Source organism: Amborella trichopoda, chromosome 9, assembly GCF_054954075.1.
Source record: "Amborella trichopoda isolate Santa Cruz 75 chromosome 9, AtrichopodaSantaCruz75HAP2 v2.0, whole genome shotgun sequence".
NCBI lineage: Eukaryota > Viridiplantae > Streptophyta > Magnoliopsida > Amborellales > Amborellaceae > Amborella > Amborella trichopoda.
Window position 1 is genome coordinate 23,408,345 of NC_142344.1, and position 23,508 is coordinate 23,431,852.

Sequence of the window (23,508 nt, forward strand, 5' to 3'; positions counted from 1 at the left end):
ATTCACATAGTAGGTACCCATTCACATAACACATAAGCATCACAGTACCATCATTCACATAGTTGGTACCCATTCACATAAATAGCATGGTACCATCATTCACACAGTTGGTACCCTTTCACATAATACATAAGTAGCACGGTACCATAATTCACACAATAGGAACCCATTCACATAACACATACGCATCACGGTACCATCATTCACAGTAAGTACCCAGCAACATGCTTCCATCATTCACACATTAGGTACCCATTCACGTAACACATAAATAACATAGAATCACAATAGGACAATATCAGTACCTCATCATGATAGCAGTATTATCACATTTTAGTAGTGGCACATCACATTTTAACAGTATCACAATGACAATACCATAATAACAGTAACATTATTTCAATTAAGCCTTACCACTCAGTTTTTGCCTTCAAGGGCAATGATGGGTGCTTACTATTAAGGTCGTAAACCTTGGACAATTTAAAGTTTGAAGATGGTTCCAAAACCAATTTTTGTACTTAACACACCTACCCTTTAAATCGGGGTGGTTTCAAAACAATTGGACCTTGTTTGGCCCCTCAAAAGTTCAAAAGAATGGAGATCTTTCATTAGAAATCTCCTGTGCAGTGAAGGTGGTGACATGCCTTTAAAATTTACTCCATAACTCACAATTAAGAATAAATTCCAAAAAGTGCTCGACATGTGAATTTAAGCTTACTCATAAACCATTTAAAAGGCAATGGTCTGGAAGAAAATGGACCTCATTTGGTTGGCCAAAACCCTTGACATTAGAGAAATCAGTTTTGTGTTTTTACCAGAAATGTCCACAGTGATCTACTGGCATGTTTCGAAGTTTAACTTTACATAAAAGAATCAGAGTAAGATGTGAACATGAACATTAAAATAGACTAAGAAATCATTCCAATGGCAGTGATTTTGTGTCATTTGGACTCCAGTTTCTTAGTCAAACTCTCAGTACAACAGAAGTAACATTTATGGAAATTATCACAGTTTATAAACAGTGAAATAAATGCATAAAATGAGTCATATCTTCCAAACTATCAAGAATTTCAGCCAGTCATAAACACCAAACGCAAAGTAGACTCATAGACCTGTTCAAATGGTAGTGATTTGAGGCCAACTGGATATCATTTTCTTAGTCAAAATCTCATCACAAAAGCATGTAAATTCCTTGAAAAATCACAATACAAACATGGCATGTTCCAAACACTATCCCATAACTTCAAAACCATACAAGATAACAACATGAAACCGTTTCTATCTTAAACTAGGCTCACACAAGCATCATTCCACAAAATTTGCGGATCCACTAGAGTGATCACATTGCCCAACTTATCAAACAAAAGACACCTAATTGCTGGAAAAACAGAACAAAACATACATGCCTAACTTCAAGCTTAATCCATGCCCTATTCATGCTTAAATCACACTTTAGTCATGCTTAATGCGTAAAAATTCATATTTATATCCCATACTTTCATACTTGAGAATCATACTTCATACTATGGAACACATAATCGCATAATCTACTTACCTGCTGCTTCATTAATGATCCCAAGTCCTTGACACAGCTCACTCTTCAAGTCTCTCAACAATGGGCACGAAAGGGATAGAATTTCTAAGGGTTTAAAGGGGGAAAATGTGGGGGAGAGAGAGAGAAGGTGTAAAACTCTTGAGAGTGATGGGGTGGGGGGTACTAATAAGCATAAAATTGAGGTAACATGTAAGTGACAAGTGTCATTCATGCAAGGGTTAAATGCCATGCAAGTGCCATGTGGTGCTCATCTTCATGCAAGTATCATGTGGTGCTCATGCAGGTGTTATGTGGTGCTCATGCAAGTGTCATGGAATAGCATACAAGTGGCTCACAAGGAAAACAAGTGGCACTTATGCAGGCACAACATAAAAAGGCTCCCCCTGCCATTTACCCACAGCGCTACACAATTGGTGCTACACACACGGCGATAGCGCTCTCTCTACACAAGCGGCGCTGGCTCTTTTCTCACTCTTCACAGACGGCGCTGCTCCTCATTCACAAACGGAGATTGCCTCTTTCACATATGGTGCTAGCCTCTATCACAGATGACGCTAGCCACTTTCACAGACGATGCTTGCCTCTTACACAGCCTGAGCTAGCCTCTTTCACAAATGACGCTATCCTCTTTCACAGCTGGCGATAGCCCCTTCCTTAGCATCGGGCATGAGCTTCCTTCGCTTATCTCTATTGTCGTGAGAGTCTTAAGTCCAGAAAAATGTGGTTCTTATAATATAACCTTACAACAACTGGCCAGCTCTAATGAATAGTATATAGCTGGAATGGGAGTCGTTTGATCTTCATCAAGCGGTTCAGAATGCACATAACTATTTTAATTTTAATTTTTTTATATAAATCCAATTAATATGAGATTTTAGGGGTACATACCTAACACTATTTCTCACCATACAAAATATATAAAATATTTTCAATAATTTAAAATGACCAAAATACCCCTATCATTTTTTAGGAGTATTTAGATCATTTTATATTTTAGAAAATATTTTTTATTTTCGAGCCTTATGTTTTAATACAAATGTATAAAATTACATTATGATCCGATTTATTGAAAAATATTTAAAATTAAAACAGTAATATACATTCTGAACCGCATGATGAAGATCTGACGGCTCCCATTCCACCTATATCACTATTCATTACAGCTGACCAACTATTATTAGCTTTTTCCCTATATATATATATATATATATGCCGGAATGCAATGGTACTGATCTACTTACTTGGCTTTTAGCTCATCCTTTTTTCTTTCTTCTTGTGTAGAGTGATAAATGACAGTTCTTGAGTGGGCCGCTGGACATTTGTGGCAGACGACTGAAGCTAGGTGTTTTGAAAAGGAACTACTTGATTGTAGGTATCTAATGGAAATGCGCCAGAGTTGTTTTGATGAAGTGTTAAATTGTTTTTGTCAGGCATGTAGTGCCTCAAACATAACTGTATATAATTTTAGGAGAATATATATGTATACGATGGTTTTATTCTGTTCCGTTTGTGTAGCTTTGTGTTTGAGTTTTGCGTTCTTTCATGGTTTTCTTTGATCCTGCCTATTCTATAAGCATTGAGCCACTCCCACCTGAGTGGCATTAGCCTCCTCTGATCGCGATCTTGCACTCTGTTGCCCTCCGACATGTACGGTAAGCATCAGGGGGTGGGGCCATGACAATACAAATGTGATAATGTGTATTATCACATTTGTGATTGTCACAATTGTGACAATACACATTTGTGACAATCACATTGTCACATTTTATTGTGACATTATCACAAATGTGACATTTGTGACAATACAAATGTGACAATGTGACATTGATAATAAAATGTGACATTGTCAGATTTGTGATAATACACATTGTCATATTATGAGAATAAACATTTGTATTGTCACATTTGTGACAATAACTGTATTCTATAATGTCACATTTCGTGATACTGCCATTGTTAATGGGATACTGCCACTAATACTAAGGATAATGTGATACTGACCACTACGTAATGGATCACCCATTGATAGTGGGTACTGCTATACTGTTGAAACACTGATATTGTAAGCTACTTGATGACTAACCACTATGAAATGAGGCACCCATTGATAGTGGGGACTGTTTTTCTGTGACACAATCTAGGATCGTTATATTGTGATATATTATAAGACTAACCACTACACAACGGGGAACCCATTGGTAGTGGCACCATTTTACTGGGGAAAACACTGTGTAACTAACTACTGTAATATTCTATGATTGACCACTATGCAATGGGTTTCCGATTGGTAATTAGATACTGGCTTCCAGCAACTGCTGATTGTACCTCGACGCCAATGATAGGATTGGGGTTGGGAAGTAAAATTGGGAGATTGGGTGGGTCACACCCTTCAATGGTTATGGGCACTACGCATTGTGTCATCCAATGGTAGTGTAACACTCTCTTGTCGGAAAGGGTATATAAGAGGGTCGTGTCTTGCAAGGCCTCTGCCTATCGATTAGCCCAAAGTGCACAGGACGTGTGTGTGTGTGTGTAAGGGCATTACAAAGTGGGACACCTACTTATCATTGTCCTCCCTCCTGAATGAGGGTAGAGGTTCCAGGTAGCAGAATTGGCTTAGCCTGACCATTGGAACTTCTACTTTAGGAGTAGGCCTCTCGCGATCAGAGGTCGCATACGTCACTCAGGTGGGAGTGACATCACCACGAGAAAGTAAAGAAACTCCAACACAAGCATTGGAACTAGGTAAAAGGAGAACTAAGATTTATGTCATTACATAAATATCTTGAAGTAGTACATCTGTTCAAGGCAAAGAAGGCCTAAATTACAAAAATATGTACTTCCAAAAAGACAACTCAGAACATGGCCCACTGCCAATAAACACATACAAGCAAAATGCCTTCTTCACAGGTACAAGCCTTCATTGAACAAATCGATCTCCCCAAACCGGCAGTCCTTTAACCTGCTACTTCTACTCTACAGGGATGGAAAAAGAGGAATGAGTTACAAAGCCCTGTAAGAGGATCTAGAAGTTATACATCTATAACATTATAAAGAATTCTTTTATCTCTTCTAGCATTATAAAGGCCTAAATTACAAAACTACATTGTTCCAAAAAGACAACCCAAAGCATGGCCAACTGCCGATAAACACACACAAGCAAAATGTCTTCTTCACAGGTACAAGCCTTCATTGGCTAGATCGATCTTCCCCAACAGGCAGTCCTTTAACCTGCTACTTCTACTCTATAGGGAAGGAAAAAGAGAAATGAGCTATAATGCCTAGTAAGAGGATCTAGAAGTTATGCATCTATAACATATCTATTCTAGCATTATAAAGAATTCTTTTTATCTATAAGAAATCATAATGGAAATAGTATCATGTTAGCAAACTTTCCAATACATTCATCACAGATGGCCTATCGCATATCATGATTATCATAAACCAATATCACTACCAGCATTGACAGTCACACATTCAATTGTTAACCACTCACTCCTTAAATTCACCTACTCCCAAAGTCAATTGATAGCCATTTGATCAGCCAACACTTAGGCACAACATAAATATTGGTGCTGGAATTCGTACGTACTACTACAGTGACATGTCCCTCTTATAAAAGGTATAACTCTCAATCTAGAAGGCGTCTCAAAATTTCCACATGGAATTTTAAGTCAATATACTGATATTTCAAATGGTTGTGGTTTGGGAGTAATTGGAGTTCATTTAGTCAGCCAAAACCCATGGCAACAGAGGTCACAGTTCTAAAATTCAATGAATCTGCTAATCAGTGACATGCCTTCACAGTTGGATCATAACTTCACAATTATATAGAATTAAAACCAGGTTAAAACATCAAAATCACAATAGACTCATGTATCTTTGAAATGACTATAATTCTGTGTCATTTTGACTTCAATAGGTTAAAGAAAATCTCATACAAAAGGAGTAATATTTCTGGAAATTATCACAGTCTGCTAATAGTGAAATATAAGCATAAAACGAAGCATATCTTCCAAACCATAAAGAATCTCAACTAGTCATAATCACCAAACCCAAAGTAGACTTAGAGATATTTCCAATGGTGGAAAATTGAGACAATTCTGAGATTATTTGATAGGTCAACAGAGATTCATAAGAAACTCAATTTTCCTTGGAATTCCACAGTCAAGCGATAACATACTTCAAAGATCAAATCATAACTTCTAAACTACACAACATAACCACATGAAACCAATTCTATCTTAAACTAGATTCACAAGATCATCAAACCACAAATTTTTAGGCTCAACAAAAAATACAGTAGTGCATAGAATATCTTACAAACAAGGCCCACTTCCTGGAAAAAAGAACACAAAACGTGCATGCAATCCTATCTATTCACACAATGTCTTCAAAGAATAACTCATGCTTAATTAAATACTTCATTCATACTTAAATCTCAAGCTTTCACATAATAGTATGATTCATTTTGTTGAAAGGTATTTTTCATCAACTTGGGGCCCCCGCTCAATAAGGGCTCAGAACAGCCCCAAAACTGACCAGGATCTTCATGAGGTATCTTAAAAGACTCATGCTAAGTTTCATTGCATTCCGACATGTCTAAGGCAGTGCAAACTGATAAACGGTTCCGGGAGAATCGGCCTTTAACACCCTGAAACGGACCTCTATAACTACAGCTACATTTTTAGCATCTCAAATTGCTATGGGACCACCACCCTTGGATCTGACATGGTTAAAAGCCCCAAGGGTCGAGTTTCAAAGGAAACAGAAACTCCAAGAAGAAGTTATAGGTGTAAGAGTGAAATAGGAGGAGCCGCATGCTATTCCCGTGCGGCCACCCATCAACACTACACCATTAAAGGGACAGTCACGACCAGTGACTTTTGAAACTCTTATGTCAGTCGTCCCACATTAGATCATGCTCAAATTTGGTGAGCATGTTCACCTAGTCAAGAAGAGCGATTCGATATGTGGCACGCCTCGTGACAATACCCGCGCACGAAGAAAAGCTACAGAGAAGTTGCTGATCCGTGAAGAAAGTGCAGGAAATTCAGTAGTGTCGTACCTCGCTCAAGCAGCCAAATCACACCGCTCGCGAGCCCGATCGATGTGAGACCAATTCCATTACAGGCATAAAGTCTCGAGCCATCTATGACTCAAACCCTATACGTGATGAACAGTCGAATTTTGTACATGAAGCCGACGAACAGACTGCAAATTCCATCACCGGAATGTTTGATTTCGGCCAAAATTGCAAACTTGCAAAATCTTCGTTCAGCCACAAAATCGAGCTGCATTTGGTGCTCTGTGATCGTACAGGCATGCTCAGTGTGATTCAGTGAAGAAAACACCGGAAAATTTCAACAAACGAACACACTATCGATTTGAAGTTTCAATATCTACTCAAAATTTAAGTCACATGATCGTGCACCAAAAACACAATCCACGACTCGAAGTTGGTATCAAATCGATCGTCATGCCGAGCCATATAAGAAAACAATCTTCTTATGATCAACCAGGAGTCAAAACAACCTCGGATCATCCGTGTAAGAACATGCAAGTCCTAGGACAACACATGGACTCTTTTGGAATTCCACAACTTGTTAAGAAGGGGAAAATATGTCATTTTGCACCCTATTTTCAAATTTTTTTTAAATCAATATAATCTTAATGTTCACTTAATACAAATAGAGTTTTCACTTAATACAAGTTTCTCTTTCTTACCATTGTGGTGTTATGCTTGAGAGAGAGGGTGAGGTGAGAGAAACTTTCGATAGGTACCCCTAGGGTTGAGGTAAATCTTCTCTCTCTTCTTTTTATTTTCTTCTTCTTTCTCCCTTCTCCCCTCTATGGTCCCTCTTCTTTGTCTGAGTCCCTCACGGAGGCCTGCACAGCAGTGGCAGTGCCGTCCATGCCTCTCCCTTGGTCGCACAGGTCATGCATGGCGATGACAGCACCATGTGCAGGTCTCCCTTCCCTCCTTCTCGTCTATCTCTTTCTCTCAATGAAGTCTGTAGATGGTGATGCCATCACCACCTATAGACGTAGCCTTGAAATCTCGATGAAGAACCTAGATGATGAAGTGTGTTGCCGCCTGCAAGAGTCTTCCTCTGCTACGCACTAGCATAGACGAAGATACTTATCGCCGCCTGCTAGAGGCCCTGATAATACCCATCACCACCTACGAGATTCCTTCGTGCGTCCGGTGTATATTGCGGTTTCACCTATGCCCCACTCCTATTATCGTGGGACCTAGGAGAAACCATCGTCATGTGCCTTGTCAGGATCCAGCGCCATCCACAAAGGATGCATCGCCTCGTTGCATTACCCACCGCGATGTCTATTGATGTTCGACTTTCCCCTTCTCTTCACCATCTCATTCTTTCCTCTCCACCTCTCTCTCTTCTCACTTGATTGGGGGTAGGCCTAGATTAGCGCCGATACACCGACCTCGGATCCGAGTAGTATTGTCGTCGTGCTGGTCCTCGAACCATGCCCGTCTTGCTACCGCTCCGAGTCGACAACTTCTAGCCTTCATGCTAGTCTCGCCCTTCCATCAAGTTCTCTTCTCCTTTCTACCTTTCGTCTAACCTTACACATCATGACCTTCTCTCCTGAACGTGTAGTACCCCAATATAAGGATTAAAGGTCAAGGGAGGCGATTCCAAACCAGCACAAGAGGCTGGGGGGCCTTCTTCGTGATCTAAGATGGCACCCACGCGAGCCAGCTTAAGTAAGTCCTGAACCCAACTAAAATTCCTCTCTCATTGGTTAGTATATCTGCCCTTGCCCTTGAGCAAGGTTTTGAGAGAGCGATCTCAAGTCTTGGGTCCATCAGAGACTCGAGACATGTGCTGCTCGATCTCCTAGATCCAGAGGGCGAGATCGAGGTACCTACCCACACTTACCTGTACAACAAACCTTCTTTCACAGCATTCTCTTGCTCCAACATTGGCTGCCTCCCACATAAGTTCTCCAAATTTTTCCTTAGAGAGAGAGAATAGATGAGAGAGAGAGAGAGACGTGAGGGAAAGGAGAGAGAGGGAGCGGGTTGGGTTTAAAAAGAGAAAAGGACGTGAAGGGTGAGGTGGCAACGGGCGACCTCCAAGTGGCATGTGCCATGGCATGCAAAGCCATGTGTACGGGGAAAGAAAAGGAGGAGGGATAAGATGGGGTAGTCCCTCAGAGACAACTCTACACCAACTGTCTCGACGGTCCAACCCACTCTTCTCTCTTCACAACTTGTGACACACAGCCGGTGCTAACTTCTCTTTCTTCACAGCCAGTGCTACACAGCTAGCACAGCTCCTCATTTACAAACGTCATTGTTCTTCTCAACTTCATGCGCGGCGCTGACATTCTCTCTCTCTTCACCGCCGACGTTAGCCCCTCACTTCATAGTCGGCTTTAGTCCTTTCCACGCGCGATGTTCCTCCCTTGATGCTCGCGACATTACCTCTTTCCTCTATTCATGCATGGTGCTGCCTCACTCTCCCTGCCGTGCATGTCATTTCCTTTTCTCTGACTTGGGAAAAATCTTGGGTCATTATTTTATCCCCCCCTAAAAAGGGATTTTGTCCGCAAAGTCTTGTACTTGATCATCACAAAAATGGGGGTTTAGCAATGGAACTACATTCCAAACAATCTATGAAGGCAAGCACACATATCCACCTTATGCCCAGGAGTGTCAAAATCATGAACACCCAAAAGAATCAAATTCATGAGCAAGGCTCTACTTCCCACAAAAGCCCTCAGCACTTAACTCTGATTCAAACACTAAAGAGTTCCTCAAGAAGGTGTGCACACACTAAGGTAAAATCAAGAGGTGCAGATTCAATGCTCAAAAGTGTTGGCACAGATCCTCTTCATCTCGACCCAAAATAGGAACACCCTGACACGTGCTACTAGCCTATCCAAAACCACTCTAAGAACATCTCTAAGACTCCCCAGGCCAAGAATACTATCTTCGCTGCTCTAATACCATAACTGTCATGACCCCACCCCCTGATCCCTATCGTTCCATACCAGAGGGCGATAGGGTGCGAGATTGCGACTGGAGGTCGCGTACGTCACTAAGGTAGGAGTGGCATCAACACGTGTTATAAATGCGGAATCAAAGAAAACAATGAGAAACTAAAGAAACTATAAAACAAGCCTAGGAACTAGGTCAAAGGAGAACTAAGATTTATGTCATTACATAAACATCTTGAAGTAGTACATCTGTTCGAGGAACAGAAGGCCTAAATTTCAAAAATACATAGTTCCAAAAAGACAACCCAAAACATGGCCCACTGTCGATAAACACATTCAAGCAAAAGGTCTTCTTCACATTTACAAGCCTTCGTCGACCAGATTGATCTCCCCCAACAGGCAGTCCTTTAACCCGCAACTTCTACTCTACAGGGATGGAACAAAGGAATGAGCTATAAAACCTAGTAAGTGGATCTTGAAGGTATGCATCTGTAACATATCTATTCTGGAATTATAAAGAATTCTTTTATCTGTAAGCAATCATAATGGAAAAAGTGTCCTGTTAGCAATCTTTCCAATACATTCATCACAAATGGCAAATCGCACATCATGATTATCATTAAACCAATATCACTACCAGCATTCACAGTCACACATTTAATTTTTAACCACTCCCTCCTTAGATTCACCTACTCCCAAAGGTGGTATGAAGTCATTTGATAGCCATTTGATCAATTGACACTTAGGCACAACATCAATATTGGTGCTGGAAAAACTGCATTCTACTACAACCCTCTTAGCAAAGGCATAACTCTCAATCTAGAAGGCATCTCAAGATGATTTCCACATGCAACTTTAAGCCAATATATTGATATTTCAAATGGCCAAGATTTGGGAGCAATTGGACTCACATTTGATCAGCCAAAACCCATGGCAACATTGGTCATAGTTCTGAAATTCTATGAATTTCCTAATCAGTGACATGCCTCCACAATTTGGATCATAACTTCACAATTATACAGAATTAGAACCAGGTTAAAACATCAAAATCACAATAGAGTCATGTATCTTTGAAATTGCTGTAATTTCATATCATTTGGACTTCAATAGATCCGAAATAGTCTTAGTGCAACAGAAACAATATTTCTAGAAATTATCACAGTCGGCTAATAGTGATATATAAGTACAAAACGAAGCATATCTTCCAAACCATCAAGTATCTCAGCTAGTCATAAACACCAAAGTCAAAGTAGACTCAGAGATATTTCCAATGGTGGAAATTTGAGGCAATGAGATTATTTGGTAGGTCAATAGAGAGCCACAAGAACCTCAATTTTCCTTGGAATTCCACAGTCTGGCCATAACATACTTCAAAGATCAAAGCATAACTTCTAAAATACAAACGATATCCACATGAAATAAATTATAGGTTAAAGAAAATTCACAATGGAATCAACCCACAAATTTTTAGGTTCAATAGAAATTACAACAGTGCATAGCATATCTTACAAACGACCCACTTCTTGGAAAACTGAACACAAAACATGCATACAATCCTTTCCATTCACACAATTTCTTCAAAACCTAGCTCTTTCTTAATTCAATACTTCATTCGTGCTTAAATCCATGCTTAAATCTCATACTTTCACATAATAGTATTACATGTACAACAAAGGTTCCTTCTTCAAACCTTCTTTCACAGCCTTCTGTTGCTCCAACAATAGCTGCCTCCCACAGAAGTTCTCCAACTTTTGTCTTAGAGAGAGAGAAGAGATAGAGAGAGAGATGTGAGGGAGTGGAGAGAGAGAGGGAGAGGGCTGGAGTTTAAAAATAGAAAAGGAAGTGAGGGGTGTGGTGGCTATCGGCCACCTCCAAGTGGCATGTGCCATGGCATGCAAAGCCATGCGCAAGGGGAGATAAAATGAGGAGGGAAAAGAAGGGGTAGTCCCTCAGGGACTACCCTACACCAATAGTCCCGGAGGTCCAACCCAGTCTTCTCTCTTCACTACCAGCGAACACACTACTGAAGCAACACAGCCACGCTAACTTCTCTCTCTTCACAGACAACAATACAAGGCCGGCACTACACAGCCGGCGCTGCTCCTCATTTACAGATGGTGTTGTTCTTCTCAACTTCATGCACGATGCTCAAGTTCCTTTTCACGTGCGGTGTTCCTTACCGTCGGTGTTACCCCTCACTTTACAACCGGCATTAGTCCTTTTTCACGCATGGCGTTCCTCCCTTGACCCGCACGGCTTTATCTCTTTCCTCTGTTCACACGCGGCGCTACCTCAATATCTCTGCCGTGCATGTCCTTTCCTTTTCTCTGACTTGGGAAAAAACTTGGTTCATTACAAGTTGTCAGTGGAGCAATATGCTTCCAAATTCACTGAGCTCTCATGATATGCGCCGCACATCATCAACACAGAAGCGCGGAAGGTAAACAAGTTTGAGAGAGGCCTCAGGACTGACATAAGAGGAAGAATAATCTCAGTGAACCTCAAGACCAACTTCCCTTCAATATACGCTGCCATGAAGATTGAGAGGGACTATGAAGAGTTCTAGTTCAGGATAGAGGGAAGAATGGGGCCAGCCCAATTTATGAACCTTGGAAGGAAGACTGCCCTTACTGCGAGTAAAGCAACCATTCGACAGCTGAGTGCTATAAGAAAAAGAAGTCATGTTTTAGATGTGGCAAGGCTGGTCACCTGATCAAAGACTGCCTAGTGAAAGGACTAAAGAATCAATCGAAGAACCAAGGTTGGGTATTTGCGCTCAACGAACAAGTAGCCAAGGCGTCTACCTTCGTGATTCTAAGTACGCCCTTTATTTGTTGCATAGAAGCTAAAATTCTGATTGACCCTGGATCTTCTCACTCTTTATTTGCACCTCACTTTCCATGCCACATAAATGTTAGACCTTCACTTCTTAACTGGACATTGGTAGCATGCACACTTATAGGGGATTCTATGGAAACTGGTATTGTTTATAAACACTATGGGGTCTTGCTGGAAGGGTGTGTTTCTACTTATAGACTTGATAATGTTAGACATTCAAGATTTTGATGTCATCTTAGGCATGGACTGGTTGTCCACACATCATGCTACCGTAAATTGCTATGATAAAAATGTGACCTTTAGAAGCCCAAATCGGACTAAGTTGAACTTTATTGGCATTAAGGACGCTCCCCCTCTACACCTTATCTCTTCCCTTCAGGCTTCTCACCTTTTAACCAAAAGATGTGTTGGGTACCTGGCCTATGTAGTAGAGAATCGGGACATCCAATCCAAGTTAGAGGAGATACTAGTGGTAAGAGAATACCTAGAAGTTTTTCTTGAGGAATTGACCTCTTTGCCTCTCGTCAGGGAGATAGAATTTTAGATAGATGTGGTCCCAGGTATTGCGCCCATCTCTAAAGCCCCATATAGGATGGCCCCTGCCGAATTAAAGGAACTAAAAGAGCAACTATACGAATTGTTAGAGATGGGGTTCATCCGACCCAGTGTGTTACCATGGGGTGCACCGGTCCTATTTGTGAAGAAGAAAGATGGGACTTTAAGGCTTTGTATAGATTATAGACAGCTGAATCAGGTCACAGTAAAGAATAAGTACCCCCTTGCCTAGAATTGACGACCTTTTTAACCAGCTTCAAGGTGCCCAAATATTGTCCAAGATTGATCTCTGGTCAGGTTATCATCAAGTGCAGGTCAATGAAACAGATGTCCCTAAGTCCGCATTCAAGACCCGATATGGTCACTATGAGTTCTTGGTAATGTTGTTTGGGTTGTCCAATGCCCCGACTGTCTTCATGGACCTGATGAATATAATTTTTAATTTCTGGATATTTCGTGGTGGTCTTTACAGATGATATTCTGATATATTCAAAGGACCCGGGAGAGCATGAGCAACACCTAAGAATGGTTCTCTAGACTCTGAAGTCAGAAAAGTTGTATGTTAAATTAGGTAAGAGTGAGTTTTAGCTTTCTAGCATGGCCTACCTTGGAAACGTTGTTTCTAAGGATGGGGTCACAGTTGACCCTTGTAAAATTCAACTCATAGTTAAGTGGGGAAGACCGACAAATGTGAGGTTCACAATTTTTTAGGACTGATGGGTTACTATAGACGCTTTGTAGAAGGGTTCTCAAAAATAGTTGTAACGACCACAATTTTCTCCCAACCCAGTGACGTGAATGGCAATGGAGGGTGAGGCAGAGGCCTAGCATTGTTTGGTGCATCCTCGCATGTGTATAATAGCTTAGAGTCATTTGCACATCGCCACATGTGCAGGCGGTAATGGCACATGTGTGGGGACTATCACCGGCTATATAAGAAGATGCAACACTCGCTGGGTAGAAGAGACCCATCGTTGTCTGTGAATTCAAGACCTAGCACTAGTTGTTAAGTTAGAAAGGAAGGGTAACTCTGCATGTGAAAGGCATCACAGTGAGTGAAATTGGGGCATCACCGCTAGCGTAGCGTCGTCTGTGGACCATCACCAGTTGTGACCCAGTGCCGTCTGCGAAATGAGAGCAAGAGAGCGACGCCATGCATGAATTGTGAGTAGCGTTGGGAGTGTCTTGGTCAAACCTATGGTCATCGTACTTGTCAGAACCACATGTGATTGCATCAGCCACAATGAATTTCACCTACCCATCAGCCACAGTGAATCCCACCAACCGTGGGTACTTAAGTCGTTCCCCTCCCCTTGGCAGCACAATTTTGCTCATTCTACCTTATACTCTCTCTCTCTCTCTCTCTCTCTCTCTCTCTCTCTCTCTCCCTAAGGAGCTTACCGCCACCCCTTGAAGATAGCCAACGGGTGATAAGTGTAGTGCTAATGTGATGGCCCTATAATGAATGTTACATGATAAGTGCCGGGTTGTTATCGATTATGTTTATGCATAAATGCCATGTGAATACTCATGTAGTAAATGACTTGTGCTAAATATTATAATGTTACGTGACTGCTGAATGATTTTGGGCATGACTCAATTCATGCGTAATTTGAATTGACTTATCTGTCACATTGCACTGATTGAGCATGAATGAATGGAGTGCTTGAGCATGACATGAGACGATAATGATGACCACTAAGCAATGGGACACCCATTGGTAGTGGACATTGTTCTGTGATAATGTTGTAGTACTGGCCATTGGATATTGATACTTCTCGCAACGTGATGGGGCACCAATAGGTAGTGAGGATTGTTACACTGAGAAAAAGAGATGCTAACTATCCCCTAACTAGCTGAACAAGAGGATGTTGTTAGGGAACAATGAAATGGGAGGATCGCACTGCCCGAGATTCACGAGAGGAGAATAGTGACTGATGCCTTGCAAAGTAAGTGCCTATCGATCCCCCAATGCGTGCTGGGGGGTTGTGTGTGTGACTATGAGGGATTACTAAGTGGATTTCCCCACTTGATATTACCCTCTCTCCTGTGAGATGGTAGAGGTCTTAAGCAATGGGATTGGCTTAGCCTGATGGATATGGCCACTACTGCAAGAGTAGGTGAGCTAGGAGTGAGTGGGTAATGATTGAACAAATGAATGTGATGCCTATAATTGCAATGATCGAATGACATCTACTTTCTGGACACAGTGTCTACAATTGATGCGCTGATCTGATTTCCAATGTACTTGTCTACTGCGCTGCACCCTTGTATAGATGCATGAACTATGTATTATACATGAATAGACTTATTATCGGTGCATAGCGACTAGACTCACTTACTTGACTATATAGCTCATGCCATTATTTCTCCTCTCCTTGTATATTGATAGCGGCAGGTTCAGAGCCTGGAGTTCATGTCTTGTGGCGAGAAGTCAAAGCAAGACTTCTCGAAGAAGGTGCTTAGATCTTGTTCCTCTCTAGGTTATTTGGCCCTAGGTTTTTCTTCTTTGTGGATATGTGTAATATTGGGCCAAGATGCCCCGAACTGAAGTGTAATATTTTGGAAGAATTTTATATAGTGGATGTTTGGTGTATAGGATTTTCTTTGTTCATCTGCATGTTGAGTTATTGTTTTAGTTCTTTTCCATGGTTTGCTCCATTCATTGCATTATCAAAGTATTGAGTTACTCTGAATTGAGTGGAATACGGTACATCAAGATCATGGACCCGCACCCGGCAATCCCTCGTCGAGTACGTTTTGCGGGTCCTAGGCAGGGTCGTGACAGTTACGATATCAGAGTAGCCAGGATAGGGTTCCTGACCTAGGGAGATAGGAAAGTCTTTAGTTTAGTCTTGGGGTAGACAAGTAACTGGGTGCTCCTGTGACAAGGTGGAAGATTCCAAGAGGTCGTACCCACAATGAGAGTTCTAGCAATTAGAACACCGAGGCACTCGGTGAATTTTATAGAACTTTGGGGGCCATGACCCAGATGATGAAAGAATCTATGCCAACTCAGTCTACCCCTACCCCGAAGCAGAATGACAACAACCTAATATAAAGGTTTAGAAGGCCGACGCCCCCATCCTTTTTGAGGCAAGGAGGAGTAGAGAAGGCCAAGAGGTGGAAGAGACAGATAGAAAATATCTTAGAAGTTTTACGCTGCTTGGAAGAACAGAAAGTCAGACTAGGGGTCTTCATGCTAGAAGGGGAAGTAGAGCACTGGTGGGACGTGATAAAGCAATCCTGGAGGGAGTTAGGAACTGAGACCACTTGGGGAAATTTCCTGACAGCATTTGATGAGAAGTACTTCACAGATTCAGTCAGGGAAAGGAAAGAAGTAGAGTTTATCGAACTCCAGCAAAGGGGCATGACTAACCGTCCTCTTATCCTCGGATGCAAGAAACTTGTAACCTCCCTAGTAATGGGTTCTTGTAACTTGTAACTCATTTTTACTGCAATAAACTGGAAAAGAGTTAGCATTTTGTTTGGACTATCTTGCTTGTTTTCATGTTGAGTCCCTTTCTTTTGAAAACACATCATGGATAGTACTTCTTTAGGTATCACCTGTTGATAGGGGGCATTGCCTCTTCTCCATCAGGATGTGCCAATATATAGGCTCCGTTAGGCGAGACCTGTTTAATTGTAAAAGGACCTTCCCACTAGGCTCAAACTTCCCTTTGGGCCGACCTTGCATGATAATAGGCCTCTTGACAGATCACCATGGGCGAATGAGCAGATATTGATAGACTTGTCAAAAGCCCTCTTCATTCTCCCTTGGTTGAGTTCAAGGTTCTGTTGAGCCTCTAGCCTCTTTCTATCGAGTGCATCTAATTCTTAATACTGAAGCTTGACTCTTTCATCTTCGGTTACTCCTTGGTGAATAGCGACTCGTAATGAAGGGATTTGTATTTCAAGAGGTAAAACTGCTTCTCCCCCATAGACCAGAGAATAAGGAGTGGAATCAGTAGCATTTAGTGTAGTAGTACGATAAGCCCACAGTGCTTCGGGAAGCTTCTCGTGCCAGTTCTTCCTTGTTTTTGACACTGATTTTCTTAGAACATTGTATAGAGCCTTATTGAAAGCCTTAGCTAATCCATTCGCCCGAGGCTGGTACATAGTCGAGTACCTCCACTCGAAACCGAACTGGTTAACTACGCGATCAATGTGATGACTCCTAAATTGAGGGTTGTTGTTAAATATTATTCGATCGGGCACTCCGAAGCGATATATGATATGATGTCGAACGAAGTAAGCCACTAATGTCTCAAGAAATTGCTTAAGGGGGACTACTTTAGCCCACTAAGAGAAATAATATGTTGCAGCTAGGATAAAAACATGGCCCATTGTGGAAAGAGGGTCAATAGGCCCTACGATGTCCCTAACCCATTGTGAGAAGGGCCTTGATGCAACCATAGGGTGTAAGGGATCTGGAGACTGGTGAACCATGCTGGAATGTATTTAGCATACTTGGCACTTTTTAGCATAGCTTAAGAATCGGCTATCATTGAAGGGCAATAGGATCCCAACCTGTGTATTCGTTCATAGAGCTTGGGATTGGACAAGTGTAGTCCGCAGATGCCTGAGTGGACTTCTTCTAACACCTTACTTGCTCCTTGGATATTGACGCATCTAAGAAGAATGTCGTCAAACGACCGTTTGAAGAGAGCATCTATTTCGAGGAGGGTATACTTGGTGGACATTCGACATATGCTGTTGCATTCGGCACGATCTTCCAAGAGCCTGCCATGTTTTAGGAAACTGGTGATGGGCTCTCTCCAATCTTCTACCAGCTCAATTTCTGCGCACATTGGGTCAAAGAATTCATGTCCTTGATTTGACCCTAAGCTCCTTGACTATATGTTATTGCTTGTTCAGTTTTGATTACTTCTTTGGTCAATAGAAGTGCTCCAAATGGATAAGGGGGACACTCGCGGAAGATATTTCTCTCGTCATCCACATCGACCTCGGTTCTTAGATTGATGTGTCTCCCCACCCAAACAAGCGTGGGCCCTTATGAGGATAATTGAATTGTAGCACCAAGTTTTACAAGTGTGTCATCCTGTGAGTTTAGCCTTCTAGGGATGTGACTTAGGGAAAGGTCCTAAGACTGAGCCATATAGGATTTTGCAGTGAGGCTTGAGAGTGTCTTTTCTCAAATCATAAATCTCTTTGAGCTTTTGGATAACCATCTCAGAGTTGCCATAGATCTTGAGTTGCTTCAAGTCAAGGTCGAAGGTCATCTTTAGTCTGATTATAAGGGCCTGATATTCTGCCTAATTATGAGAACCGGCGTGAGCAAGAGAGAAAGAAAGAGCCAATATTCCTCCTCTTGGACTCAGGAATACTACTCCGGTGCCTCCTTGATTTGATTGGAAGGCTCCGTCAAAGTACAATTCCCACACAAGAGCAAGGTCAGCACATAAGACTTCTTTATTAGGGAAGTCGCTTTATAGAGGAGATTTTGCTAGTACAGGGTGTGCTACGAGAAAGTCAGTCAAGGCATGGCCCTTGATGGCCTTTTATGGGACATACATGATGTCGAACTCCATCAGCAATAGTTCCCACTTAGCCAGGCGTCGCGACAAGCATGAGCGTGTCATGAGAAACTTTATAGGATCAGCTTTCGATATAAGTTTTACTTCATGACCGATCATGTAATGACAGAGTTTTTGTACTGTGAAGATCAAGGCCAGACACATATTCTCAATAGGGGGATAATTGTTCTCAGCCCCTTGCATCCTGCGATTGAGGTAATATAACATGGATTATTTTCCTTCTTCATTGTTCTGTGATAACAATGCTTCGAGGGACCCTTCCAAAGCAGTCACATATAGAATGAGTGGTCTTCCCAATACTGGTGTCGAGAGTACTGGAGGATTGAGTAAATAGTGCTTGATGTCGTCAAGGGCTTGGAGGTTGGTGATGAACCTATGAATGTAGGCCAGTTGCCCTTGGAGGGAGTGCAGTTCTCAAGGCATCGTCGGTGATGGCATTTCTTGGATTGGTTTGATCTTGACTTGCTCTACTTCAAGCCCTCGATGTCTGACGATGAACCCCAAGAATTTTATGGAGCACATGCCAAAAGCACATTTCAGGGGTTTCATTTTAAGTTGATGAAGACGCAAACACTCAAATACCTTCTCAAGGTCTCTCATGTGAGCATCCACCTCTTCAGATTTTACCACCAAATCGTCTACATAGCATTCCACTTCTTTGCGTTTCATGTCTTTAAAAATGGTTGTCATTGCTTTCTGGCATGTGGCGCCAGCATTCTTTAATCCAAAAGGCATCATTGTCTAACAGAAGAACCCTTTTGGAGTTAAGAATGCAATGGCCTCTTCATCTTCACGCCCCATTTTTATCTGATTATAGTCGGAGTATCCATCCATGAAGGAAAATGTTTGATATTGAGTGTTAAAGTCGATGAGCATCAGGGAGAATGGCAACGGGAAGTCATCCTTGGGGCAGACGATATTCAAATCATGAAAGTCAATACACACCCTGATTTGACCATTCTTCTTTTTGACCAGAACAACATTTGCTAGCCATTTCGAGTACTTGACTTCGCGAATAAAGCCTGCTTGTTTGAGTTTGGTCATCTCGACATTTATCTGCATCTCAAGGTCAGGTCTGAACCATCTCGATTTCTATTTGATGGGTTTAATAGTCGGATCGAAGCCGAGATGGTGAGGAACTACTTGAGGGTCTATATCGGGCATCTCATGATAATGCAAAGCAAAGACGTCAAGGTTTGCTCGCAAGAAGGTAGTGAAATGCTCTTTCTCTTCTGGAGACATATTCGGTGAAATGAAAGTGGGTATGGGATCTGCTTCGTCTCCAAGATTTATTTCTTCGAGTTCATCAGCTGTGGCCTGACCACCTTCTTCTCATTCGTCTAGGGCCTCTTAAAACTCTTCATCATTATTTTTAAAAGTATTTTCATCAACCTCAAGCACAGAGACCCATGAACCTAACATCTATGCTTCCAATAGGGTTCTTGAACATGTCATGATTTCTGTGCCTTTCTTGGATTGAGGGATAGAAGGATCGACCTCAAACATGAGAATCCGATCAGGCTGCAGGAGCTTGTTTTGGGGTTCAACAAAGGTTGGGAGTGAAGTGTGATCATTGGAATCACACGGCCCTAGCATAGATGTGTGTAATGCTTGCTCTGCAGTGACTTGCGCTCTATAAACTTGTACCATATGGCAAGCCTCTTGAGAATAAAAGCTTTGCCCCCTTGATTCTCTCAGCCTCTACTTGAAGCCAGGCTCAGGGGGCCACTGGGGTTTCTTCGGCTTCGACTTCTTGCGCTTCTTTGAAGAAGGTAGCTCTGCCTTAGTCTTAGCAGCCAAGGCATCAGCAATTGTTAAAAATCCAACTGCCTGTGCTAGGGGTTTCTCAATCACTTCCGTTACTTCTCAGTTATGTTCAATCCCTCAAGTTCTCTATCGAGAACATCGAAGTCTGAACATATCAAGGTTGTACCTGCAGGAGATATAGATAAGGAAGAATGAGAAGCAAGAGAAGTAGGGTTAGAAGGTGGGGAACTTTTAAGGTCGTTCCGCTCATTAGACCGATCTTGGTAGCTTTTACATCATCACCAGAGTTGGACGGGTGCAGGGGATCTTTTAGGTCTTTCCCTTGCTTAGACCGTTGGGAAATGCTTTTAACGTCGTCACCCTCATTGGATGTTTGCTGAGTGGAAGATGGAACAGGGATGTCTTCTTGACAGGATGAAGAAGGAAAAAGGATCGTGTCGAGGATGAAGTTCAGCAAAGTTGGCAAAAGAGGAGGGGACCTAAGAAATTCCTGCTCCACTGTGGGTTGAGCGGCCTTATTTCTTCGGCGAGCAGCCCTTGGTGCCCGTCTCTTTTTAGTTTTTGAATGATGTCTGATTTGTCTCGTTGGGGTGGCAAACCACACTAGCTTGGTGAACCGCTTCTCGTCTTAAAACTTGAGTTTGTTTCGGCCATGGTAGATCATCCATGGCTAGGAAGTCGAGGGTTCTGTAGAGTCTAAGCCATTGATCGGATGGTCCTGACTTGTGAGATCTTCTCGCCCCGATGGGGAGGTGATTTGGGGATCAGTTATGGGGAGATCGTAATATTCTTGATACTTCCGTATCTTCTCTGCAAATATATCAAGGAAAGTTATTCATTCTGATAAATAATGACCTCTTATTTGATAGAATGGGCCCCAACGATCTTCAGTCCCCTTAGCAAGGCGGCAGGGTTGCCTTGCTTGCTTGAGTGTGATTATGCCTTCCTGAAGCATTATAATGAAAAGGGCGTAGAGGATACCCAAAATTTCATCCTCTTCATGAATGGTTATGGCATGGGAGGCCACAGCTACCTCGAAGGCTTTAAGAATCAGAGCCTTAATGATATCCTTCAGCGTGTAGCAGTCATCTGTGGGATGATTGATCATTCGATGATAGGCACAATAATTTGCCTGAGTGTCAAGGCTTCTTGGCTTCTAGAAGCTAGATCATATTTTGCTCCAATAATAACTGGAGCAGTGTAGGGACCCATTCCTTCTCCATGAGATAGACCTTGTTCTTATGTCTGAAAAAATAATCACCCTAATCAAGGTTGGCCGGTGGAGATACTCGATTGTAAGATGGTTGTTGCTTGCCAGCCTGGGGTGTTACTGTTGTTGCGGTTACCCCTTTAGAGAGGTCCAAAGTTTGAGAGGGAGCCTTCTTTGAATCAATGACCATGACGAGTATACTGATTACCCCCTTTTGTTGGCTGCCCCATGCGTTATTCCGAGAGCAACCATTGCCCCAATTGTTTGCTGAACTTGTAGATGGTTGACGTGTCCCACCATGATTGCGTGACAAACTTTCTATGAAAACTGATTTAGAGATCACTTCTGACATGGAGGTCGGATTCAATGCCTGGACATGTGGAGCGATTTCTGGTCGTATGTTCCGCACGCAAGTTTTGACTGCTTCCTTCTCAAGCATATGATTAAGATGGCGAGAAGCCAAGTTTCTCCATCTTGATATGAACTGATCTACGGGTGCATCTGGTTCTTGAGTCAGGGTGAAAAGTTCGATAGTTTGAACCTCTCTCTCGACCTCATAGAAGCATTAATAGAACAGTTTCTCCATCTCCTCCCATGCATGCACCAAGTTTGGAGGAAGCCGGGATACCATTGGAATGCCAAGCCATCAAGGGTCTCAACGAACTGTCGGAGAAGAAGTCTCCCATCAGTCGCTATTTCCCGACATGCTGCCTAAAAGCGGGCAATATGCTGGTTCGGGGAGGTGGTTCCACTGAATAAGGGAAACTTCCCTTTCTTATAGTCTGTGGGGAACGAGACCTGATCAACATAGGAGGGCTAAGGTCTTTGATAAGGTGTCGCACCTTGTATCCTCAGAATTTGTTTGTTCTTTAGGCGATGGGTGACCAAAGCGTTGATATCTAACTGAGAGACCTGATGAGGGACAAAATTGTCCTGTGAGGTAGATGAAGGGGGTTGTTGTGGAGGTGCACCATCAGAGTGATGGGAATTGACCTCATGGTTAGCCGACTGGCACGCAGCATCAATACGATCGATATTTTTCATCATCTTGTGCACCATATTCTCAAACTTGTTCATGCGGTCCTCCTACACATCACTGGGCTAGCTTATGACTATTACACTAACCGTTTAAATCGACATTAGTGCCAACAATGGGTTTGCGAGCTTGACGGGTCGTACATGGTCGGTCAGTCAGTAAGGGGTCAGCATGCCCAGACTGAACTCGACTTTTGTACACATATCACATTTGGACCGGTTCTCAGACGTCCCCTCATCCTCTACTCAAACCAACTCATGAGTCGACCCTGCTCCTGCCTGCTCTTCCTTCATTAGGCATGCACCTTCAGCCTTGGTACTCGAAGGTTTTTTGTAAGAGTACCATCCTGAACCAGCCCCAACACTTTGGTCATGTCTCTAGAACTCATAAGAGAGCTTGAGGTATAGACCTCATGGAAGATCAAGTGCTTCATCCTCCCCGGCCAAAGATGACTCCAGTTCTTGGCCCTCATCCATTGCCGCACCTGATGGAGCGAGGCGTGTTGCTGCTGAATTTTCTATAATTTCTTCACGAATTGGCAACTTCTCTCTAGATTTTCTCCGTGCTCGAATATCGTCCCAGGGTGTTCCACATATTGAATTCTTCGCCTTCATGAGACGAATATGTTCACCAAATTTCAGAGCGATCCGACTTGGAACGAGTGAGTTACGGGCTCCAAAAGTGGCTCCTTGTGACTATAGAACAACCACCTTTAATGGTGTTTTGGTGCAGTGAAGCCATAGGGGATAGTGTGAGGCCCCTCTTGTTTCAATGTTTTGCTCATATCTTTGTTCTAGAGTGTCCGATTAAGCCGAAACTTGGCCCATAGGGGTTTTCGACCGTGTCGGATCTAATGGTGGTGCTCTCACAGTGATTTAAGACACCACAAATGTAGTTTTAGTTGTAGGGTTGATTCCACTATTTTGTCGGATTTATTAACCTGCTTCTTATGAGGGACCAAGGTACTAAAAAATACGTTAAAACAATGTTGTCTAGTAATAATTCTGTTGAGCTG